Here is a 9,283-nt window from a genome sequence, read left to right as displayed (position 1 = left end):
AAAAAAAAAAAAAAACCTATTAGTAAAAGTGAAGAGTGAAGACAATATGGTACTTGGTTTTTTGTCTTTAACTTCCATACTATCTATAGGAAAAAATATCATCTTCTTATAGCTCATTGAGTAAAGAAAAGCTAAAGTTAGCAACATCTCATTTTCTTGTAGCCCATTGAGCTATTTTATCATGGGACTCCTAGAGCTTTTGGAATATTAGATGCATGTATACAAGTAATAATCTCTCAAATTGCATGAGTATACTACCGTTTTTTTGGTTTCGTTTTTTTGAAAACTACACGTTTAATACTCGTACCGTTTGTTTTCGTCCGTTTGCCGTTCCCTTTTTTTTTACCCTTTTTTTGACTGTATTGTTCATCGTTTTTATCTGTTTAAAACCCATACCGTACGTTTCTGTTTTTTTGCCGTTCCCGTTTTAACTAACAGCTGTCCAAGGTTCTCAAATGCTTTATAATAAAATAATGCAGAATCAAACATGAGATAGGTTGAGTTCCACATTGTGGAGACATCAGCACGTACACCCTTACTACTTTGTAATCCCAATTGTTTTTCAAGAATTTTACTCTTCTTGCATGTGATCCTTTCACATAGGCTATACTAGATCGCACCAACACCACAGAGTCATCTATGTGTTTCAGTCCATCTTGTACAATAAGATTGAGAATATGTGCACAACACCTATTATGAAAGTGTAATCCTCTACATAAAAGAGCATTCTTCAAATTCAAATTTTTCTTCAGCAAGTCAACAAAACAGAAATTAGCTGTGGCATTATCTAAAGTAATTGAAAACAATTTCCGATCAATACCCCAGTCAGACAAGATTTTTAAAACCATTTCACAAATATGGATGCCAGTGTGTGGAGGTGGCATGATGCAAAACTTCAACAACTTCTTATGCAACACCCAATCCTTATCAATGTAATGGGCAGTCAAAGCAATGTATCCATCATTAGTGATAGATGTCCATAAATCACTTGTCAAAGAAATCCTCCCAGGAAATGAATTAAGTAAATTCCTGATTCTAATGGACTCCAAATTGTATAACCTCAAAATATCTGACATTTGTGTGTTTCGAGCAATATGGGTATAGCCCGGAAAAATGTATGTAATTAACTCTCTGAACTCCTCATACTCAACAAAAACTAAAGGTAACTCATGTCTCACAATAAGCTTCGAATTTTGTCCCGCACAAAATCTTGGTCAACTTTTTGGTCTCTTAACATCACTTTCCCATCATTTACACCCAAAATCATTTGGGTGCTTGTGTTTCCTTTGTTTTCCCTTTTTGGGCAATGTAGAATATGTCTCCTAAGGCTTCCAGTTCCATTAATATTACTATCAGCCTTATAAACTTGCTTACATCTTTTGCATTTAGCTCGGTTCTTCCCATCATCAAAACCCTTCCCATCAATGATTGTGAACTCATCCCAAACTACACTCCTTCTTTTCCTTTTGGTAATTTCATTTGTTTCAAGTGTTACGACACTTGAAGGTTCTGTTGATGGAATTCCAGGAATATATGGTCCATCATCAGACATAACATCAGCATCTGACCCACAATCGGGCTCATCTTCTATATTGATGGACATTTCTATAATTAATAAGAAAACATATGACATGTTAATAAAATAAGAATACCAAGCATTACAAATTCAAAAATGACCTCTTTAAATTAGCCCTATATAATACACTATTGCATACTGAAATTTGATTCAAAATCTCATATTTGAAGAAGTTGAAAAAACAGAAATAAGATTCAAAAATAAAATATGGAAGGATAAAATTGACTGAAAATTTGAATCTTGTTTTAATACTTGATCAACCAAATAGATTGAAAATTTAGAAGGGTTTAATTGGATGATAAACCTCTTTAAAATCCAACTAATGCAACCCAACTCCTCACAAGCATACTCGAATACCCCATTTCAGTTCTATTATATCACCATTTAAGGCTAACTTCAGATTTACATGTTAACAACTCAAAGTCTCAGATATTTTATTCACAAAAGAACCAAAAAAAGATGAGAAGCTTGAATCAAAAGAGGATATACCTAGAGGCTGGAGTACCAGAGAAAGAGCTGAAATTTGTAGAGAGAGAACTTGAAGGTTGCAGGGGTCTCAAATCGGCTGTTAGAGGAGGGAAACATTGGTTCTCAATTAAAGCACAAGCTTTACGGCTTTACCTGTCGTCGCTGTCGATGTGCAAACCGTGCAATCAAACAAAAAAAAAAAAGTTTTACCTGTCGAGGGACGATCGGCAACTAGCAAGCTTCAAAATTTACCGTCGAGGGACGATCGACAACCAGCAGGTAGCAGGCTTAGAAATGGGTTCAGACTTCAGAGTATTGTGAAGTGTGAACTGCGTATGCGATTAAGGCTTCAATCTTCACTTTCAACTTCAAGTTTTAGAACCCATAGCCGCTGCAACTTCAAGTCTTCAAGTTTCAGGTCAGCAGCGTTAGCCATAACCGCTGGCGCTGCTGCTCACTCCGTCACGGCGTCACTCGCTCACTAACCTAGGTTTTTATTCTTTTGAAAAATTAAGGTTTTAAAATCCTTTTGACAGGTTGAAGTTGAATAGTTGATAAACGTTGGGCTTGGGCACTTGGGCTTTGGGCTAGTGTTGGTCCGGTTGGACACTTGGGCTTCGCCCACTTGAGTGTTGGGCCTGTTGGCCCACTTAGGTTAGTGAGTGTTAAGTTCGATTTTATCTCGGGTCGGTTTGGATCGGTTTCGGTTTCGGTGCACATTTCCGGCATTTCCGGTGGCCCAATGGTCTAACCCAAACTGAACCGAGACCAGATTCAATTTAAAATACAAACCAAAACCGGCCCAATAAGCCATCGGTTCGGTTTGGATCGGGCTTAATCAGTTCAGTCTAGTCCATCTTAATCGGTCCGGTTTAGATATTGACACCCCTATAGGAGGGTGTAAGGATTTTAGTACCAGGCTAATAGAAGTTTCGTATGTTTCTTCGGAAAATTTTGCCTAGAGCTGTTTGTGTTAAGATCATTGTTGGAAAACAGGTTTTGTGACTTGACTCATCATCTTCAAAACCTGGTGACTCGGAGCGAGTCATGTCAAATTTTCCCCTCTCATTTCCATACCAGTCTTTCTCAAGCAATCCAAATAAATAAATTAAATGAGACAAGATAGAATAGAAGTGTCTTTCAAAAAAAAAAAAAAATTATGAAGTCCATCATTCATTGTCTCTTGGATGGCAATGATAAGATCCGACTTGGAGATGTCATGGTCATGAATCATGTTTTTTTAATTAAAATTTAGATGTATACACCCAATAGTCTTTTTTTTTTTTTTTGTAGAAGTATATACACTCAATAGTCACTAGACTCAATATAGAAGACCTCAGACATTGAACATTTAACATTATTAGAATATATTTTAGTTAAATTAATTATTTATTTTCATAGTAATCCTTACTGTTATTTTTGTAATAAGGAAATGGAACGGTTTAGCATGTGCTTATGGCTTGTGATTTCCGATCCAGGCTGTTGGGCCATTAGGCATAAGATCAGAATCCTTCAAGGCCCCCTCTGTTTTAGATATTTTCAAGTCATTTGTCTTAGATCCCAGGTTATAAAAGTCTGATCATAACATTGTCTAAACTCTGTAGGAAGCTTAGAGGCAAGAACAGATTATGAAACACAAAAACCTAAATGGTGAAAATAATTCTACATAAGGAAAGCACATCTATGTATAGGCAACAACATCTGAGCAACCTCAGAGGTTGGTGAGGGGAGAAGAAGAATTCATATCCTACATAATCAAAATCTGTGACAAAAATACATAAGAATCTCAAGCAATCCATTAATAATGTAAACAATAGAAGTAGTACTCAAATACAATATGTCAATATAAAATGATGGGAAAGAAAGGTCGCTCAGGTTCTTCTACGAATCTAACAAAGATCAATTTATACATGATTACTCAATTTAAATAACTATCTACCATAGATTCAGAGACTTAGTGATTTGAGGGACGGCACCATCCAACTTTTCAGAAACAAATCAGATTCATATAGTTCTCCTTGAACACAGAAATACTGCTGCTTCTTCGTTGGAGAGTAGAGAATAACGGAGGACTTCATTGTAGGATTCCCATCCTCGACCCTAGATACATTTAGCAGGAATGTATCGTGGCTGTGTTTACCCATAACTGTGAAAAAATTTCCCCGACAGACTAATTCTGACATATCGTAAGTAGTTAAAGTAAATGAGAACCCCATGGTCTTGCTACCCTCAAGTAACCATATATCCATACGCCATGGATTTGTGCAGGCATAATTATCAATTAAGGCAAGAGATCCACCCATTGGAACTAAATATCTTCTTCTTATAGACTCTCTTCTAATAGGAAGAGGACAGCAATCGATAGTCCAAAACTTCTCACTGTCAATGTCAAACGCAAGAACATATTGATTATAGTAGTCATCATCAATGACTATGAGCCGATAAAGGGTTCCATCCAAAAGCACCGGATCTGTTAATAGTTGATCATATGATAATGTTGGGAAGTCTAACTTTCTCCATGAACTTTCACCCACTGTAATTATCTCACTATATCTTATAATCTTGCTCCAATCGTAACCGAATAACTCATAAACTACGATCACTTTATATTTCCTACTTAAGCTGCCGATACCAAAACCAACACTATTTTGGATTTTTGTGCTTGAGTTTTTTGGGGGTATAAAAAGATGTGATTTGGGCAACTTCATAGTCTCTCTTGTAGTGGGATTATGGAGGCAGATGCGAACCAAACCCAAACCCAAACCCAAACCCAAACCAATCCGTGGCGCAATACAGAGAAAGCCGTTGCAAGAACCCACAATATCAATAACTTCCCCTTTCACCAGTTCAAAATCCCCAATTGGGATGTGTGTGGCTTTCCTCCAGTCACCACCTTCCCCTTCCTCAGCACTCACCATGAGTTGGCTGCTCATCTTATAGTCTATTGGTGGAAGTAGTGACGTTGTAAGAACAAGAGTGGGTGGTCGATGATGCATCATGGATTTAGTGAAGTGGAGGTCGATGAAATAAGAATCATATAGAAAGGTAGACCAGAATTTGCATACACTCATGCATCGGAGAACAGATTCAATGGGAAGTCTACTCAAAATCTCATAAATAATGTCCCGAGGGAGATTCATAATCATACCTGCTGCATCAGAATCAGAATTTCTTGCTGTATTATTATGGCTCCTCCTCCTCCTCCTCCTCCTCGTCGCTTGCTTTGGGATCATCTCCTCCATATTCTGTCAACTTCCTTTCGTTTCTTCTCGTCCTTGTAACCCTAATTTCTTATATCAAAGCCTTTTAACACATATTTATAAATCTCAGATAGATTGCACAATCCGATTCTGATTTGGACTTCCTGAAAAATGGATAACAGCATCCAGAATCCACACCGCCCAGCGCGTATCTTACGGCTGACAACACCTCGGCCGCTGGATGCTCACCGGGGGCACTGGGAAAAAAAACAGATAATTCCAAGGCACTCTTGGTGTCTATTTTGGCTGTATGCTCTCTCTCTCTCTCTCTACTATTAGGTTTAGGGTTCATAGCCGCTTAAATTGCCTGTTTGTTTAGAAGGGATTAGGGGGATAACCTAACATTTGGGCCTCAATAAAGGTTTGAAATCTCGTTTCGTTTCTGTATTTCAGTGGGTTCAAAAACTGAAGTTTCGTTTTGTTTCTATGAAATTTCAGCCAAAATAGTGTTTTTTTTTTGTTTGTTTCCGTGGCCAAACAGCCATATTTTGACCCAAAACTTGGTGGGTAACTTATTACATTTAAGGTTAATAAACATGCTTAGAATATAAAAATTTTAGGACAAGATATTATTTTAGAGCTACACCTTTGTTTGGAAGTAACCGTCAAATTGTTCTGAAATTTTTACCTGGTTTTGGAGAAAGAATTTAACTTTCATAAGCTTTGAATGTGTAAATCTTATAAGAGTCCAATGGAAGTCAAAATGTGTGATGATGTGACTAACTAGAGGCTTGTTGGAGACTTGGAGTGTTTTTTCTTTCAAAATATGCAAATGGAACCGAAACCACCGAGACAGACGAGACAGAGTTGAAATTTCGACCGAGATATGGTATTTATAACACAGAATATACCGAGATATGCGAGATACCGAAACAATATTGAAATTTTGTACAAATGTTATTTCAGGCCTTATTTCATTTTGGCAAAAAAAAAAACTGAAATTCTAGTGAAATTTTGATGAGATTTCGAACCATGGCCTCAATCCAATCGACGAGAATAGTTCCCCTTCCCCTCATCTTTGTTGCAATATGGTCGAAGATCCCACCACTGATTCCATCATTTCATGGTGCCTTCGTTTTCTAAGGAGTTGCTTCCCAGATACTTCAAGCACACCAATTTCTCTATCTTCGTCAGGCAGCTTAATACTACTGGGAGTGCTCTACTTTCTCTATATACTGAAAATCCTATTTTCTATTTTGCTCAATAATAAGATCATTTGAATTGTGAAGAAAGATAAATATATAGTATAAGAAAATTGGAGACGATGGTAGACTCGCTCCACATCAGATCTATCTCTGGTGCTCTAGATTATTTGTGTTATTTTTCCTCTTAAAATGTTGAAAGTCTTGTGATCGGTTATGTAGGACCTTTTGAGAAATTGTGGCTAATAGACTATTGAATTCATGTGAAAACTAATTTTATACTCGATAAGCTATCCAATTGTACTATGAGAGGGTTTAAATGGGTTTGATAGGAATGAATGGTCTATCCAATTGAAAGAAGACAGCTTTGATCATGGCTTAAGGACTAGGCGAAACTCCTAAAATAAACGAAAATAGAAGAAAGAGAAAAGAATATATAACCCAATTTCTCCCAGAGATATAACATCTATGAGAAGAATGAATACCATCTTTGTTTCTTAAAAATACTGTTGCAAAATAGAATCTTTCGTTAAGAGAATTGAGTAATACTAGGTTGTAAATAGATGTTTATTGTCAAGCCCTCAGTATCCTGGACGTTAAAGCACATATGGAGTGGCTACCATTATGAAGCTCACTAAAGATGCTCTGCTTTTGTGTGTCACAGACAGACCCAAACATTCAATCACCCTCAGTTGTACCATTCATGGATCAAGGTGTTACTCTATTAGTATTGTATTGGCCTTATTGGTATCACTACTACCCAATAACGATATGATATTGTTAAGTGAAATTATTCTGTACCACCCCTAAAATTGAAAATAACTTGGAGTGACCCCTAAAAATGAAAATAATGTCTAATAGACCCCTCACTTTCTCAAAATTATATCTAAAAAATCTATTCCGTTAGGTTTAAGGTATTAAGTGATGATGTCAACAGTCATTTTTTCACTAAATGGCCAAGCTACCCTTATGGGTATGTTAAGTTACTATAATGACCTTCGATTACAATCCGCTTTGACTATCGCTGCTATGCTCCGACTACCTCTGCTCCGTATACCTGCGAAGAAGAAAGGAAGAGGAAGAGGAAGAGGATATAGGAGGCGACCTAGATGAGAATAAGGGTTTATTCTCTACCTTCACCGCCCTCCATGTCTGTGGTTCTACTTCTTCTCTTCTTATTGTCTCTCTTATATGTTGCCCAATCAGATGATTTTGACATCAAATTCAAAGCTGTGTTTCGGAGATCAGACACCATTATTTTCGATTCATGGACACCAAATAATCAACCTTGCAATTTCACTGGAATTTCCTGTAATTCGGACGGTTCAGTAACAAGTATTGAATTGGGTAACAGAAATCTGGTCAGTGTTATCCCCTTAAACTTCCTTTGTCAGCTTCCGTACTTGCAGAAACTAGAACTTGGATTGAATTTCTTGTACGGTACCATCATAGAAGCTTTTTGGAATTGCAGTTACTTATGGTACTTAGATCTTGGGTACAATTCCTTCTTCTGTACAACAATCCCTGATTTATCCACTCTAACCCAATTAGAACTGCTGAGCTTGAATTCCAATGGGATTTTCGGTCCTTTCCCATGGAGTTCATTGGCAAACATGACAAATCTTGCCTTTATGAGTCTCGACGACAATTTCTTCGACAATGCTCCATTCCTGCTGGAGGTTTTGAAGCTCCAAAAGTTGTTCTGGTTGTACCTCTCCAATTGCAGTCTCGAAGGAACTATTCCAAAAGGCATCAGAAATCTCATTGGACTCATTGACCTAGAACTTGCCGATAACAATCTATTCGGCGAGATCCTAGTTGATATCATGAAGCATACGAGCCTGTGGCAGCTTGAGCTCTACTACAATCAACTGACGGGAAAAATCCCCCCTGAATTTTTGAACCTTAGTGATGGTCTCACTTATTTCGATGTCTCCGATTACAATTTGCGCTTCACTGATACAACTCACTCTTGGACGATAGGTTTTCAAAACCACACCGCTTGAGTTCCCTCTGCATCACACCTTCGTCCCTTATGAGAAATCATTGATAGCAGCCAATGAGATAAATTAAGGTAATAACTTTAATAATTTTCTTCCTTTCAAAAGGAGAAAGATGAGGTTTTTCTCAGCTGGGGTCGCAGATGAAGATTTGGTGTGGAGCTACCCACCACAGCTTTTGCCTGTTGGTGTCAGCGTTATAATCGCCCAGCTAGCGTCGCAACTGAACTAACGATGATAATATGTAAGAGTTTGGAAGGGTAAAAATGAGCTCTTGTTAGAGTTTTAAGTATAAGGGTAAAAATATCATTTCTCACTTTTAGTTAACGGTGTTACAAATTAGGCGTGCGGTGGATATTATTTTCATTTTTAAGGCTCACTCCAAGTTATTTTCAATTTTAGGGGTGGTACTAGATAATTTCCCTATTGTTAAAGATTGGGAGTATTGACAAAAAAGTGAATCGCTTTTTAATTTACACCGGCCGATATGGCCCGATCTATATCGTATCAGTATCAATATTTACAGTAACCAATATTGCCACCAATACTATATGACTTCTTACCATAGTTTTTAAGGCGTTGGTAAGGGGATGCCTTAGTAACGCCTTGACACTGATGCGGTCTAGAGATGGTAAGGCGGTGCTCCGCCTTATGTGAAGTGGCACCTTTTGGGGGGTTTTTTTTTTAACATATTTTAAAATTACTTGATGAAGATTCCTAATATAGATTTTTTATTGGTAGGTGTATGGTTTTGTTAACACTTGAGATGTATGGAATCAACTTTACTCCACCCAAAATAACCAAAACAAACAAAACAAAAACACGATTCACAAACAG

The sequence above is a fragment of the Macadamia integrifolia genome, unplaced genomic scaffold, assembly GCF_013358625.1.
Source record: "Macadamia integrifolia cultivar HAES 741 unplaced genomic scaffold, SCU_Mint_v3 scaffold1364, whole genome shotgun sequence".
Taxonomy (NCBI): Eukaryota; Viridiplantae; Streptophyta; class Magnoliopsida; order Proteales; family Proteaceae; genus Macadamia; species Macadamia integrifolia.
This window is presented reverse-complemented; position numbering follows the sequence as displayed.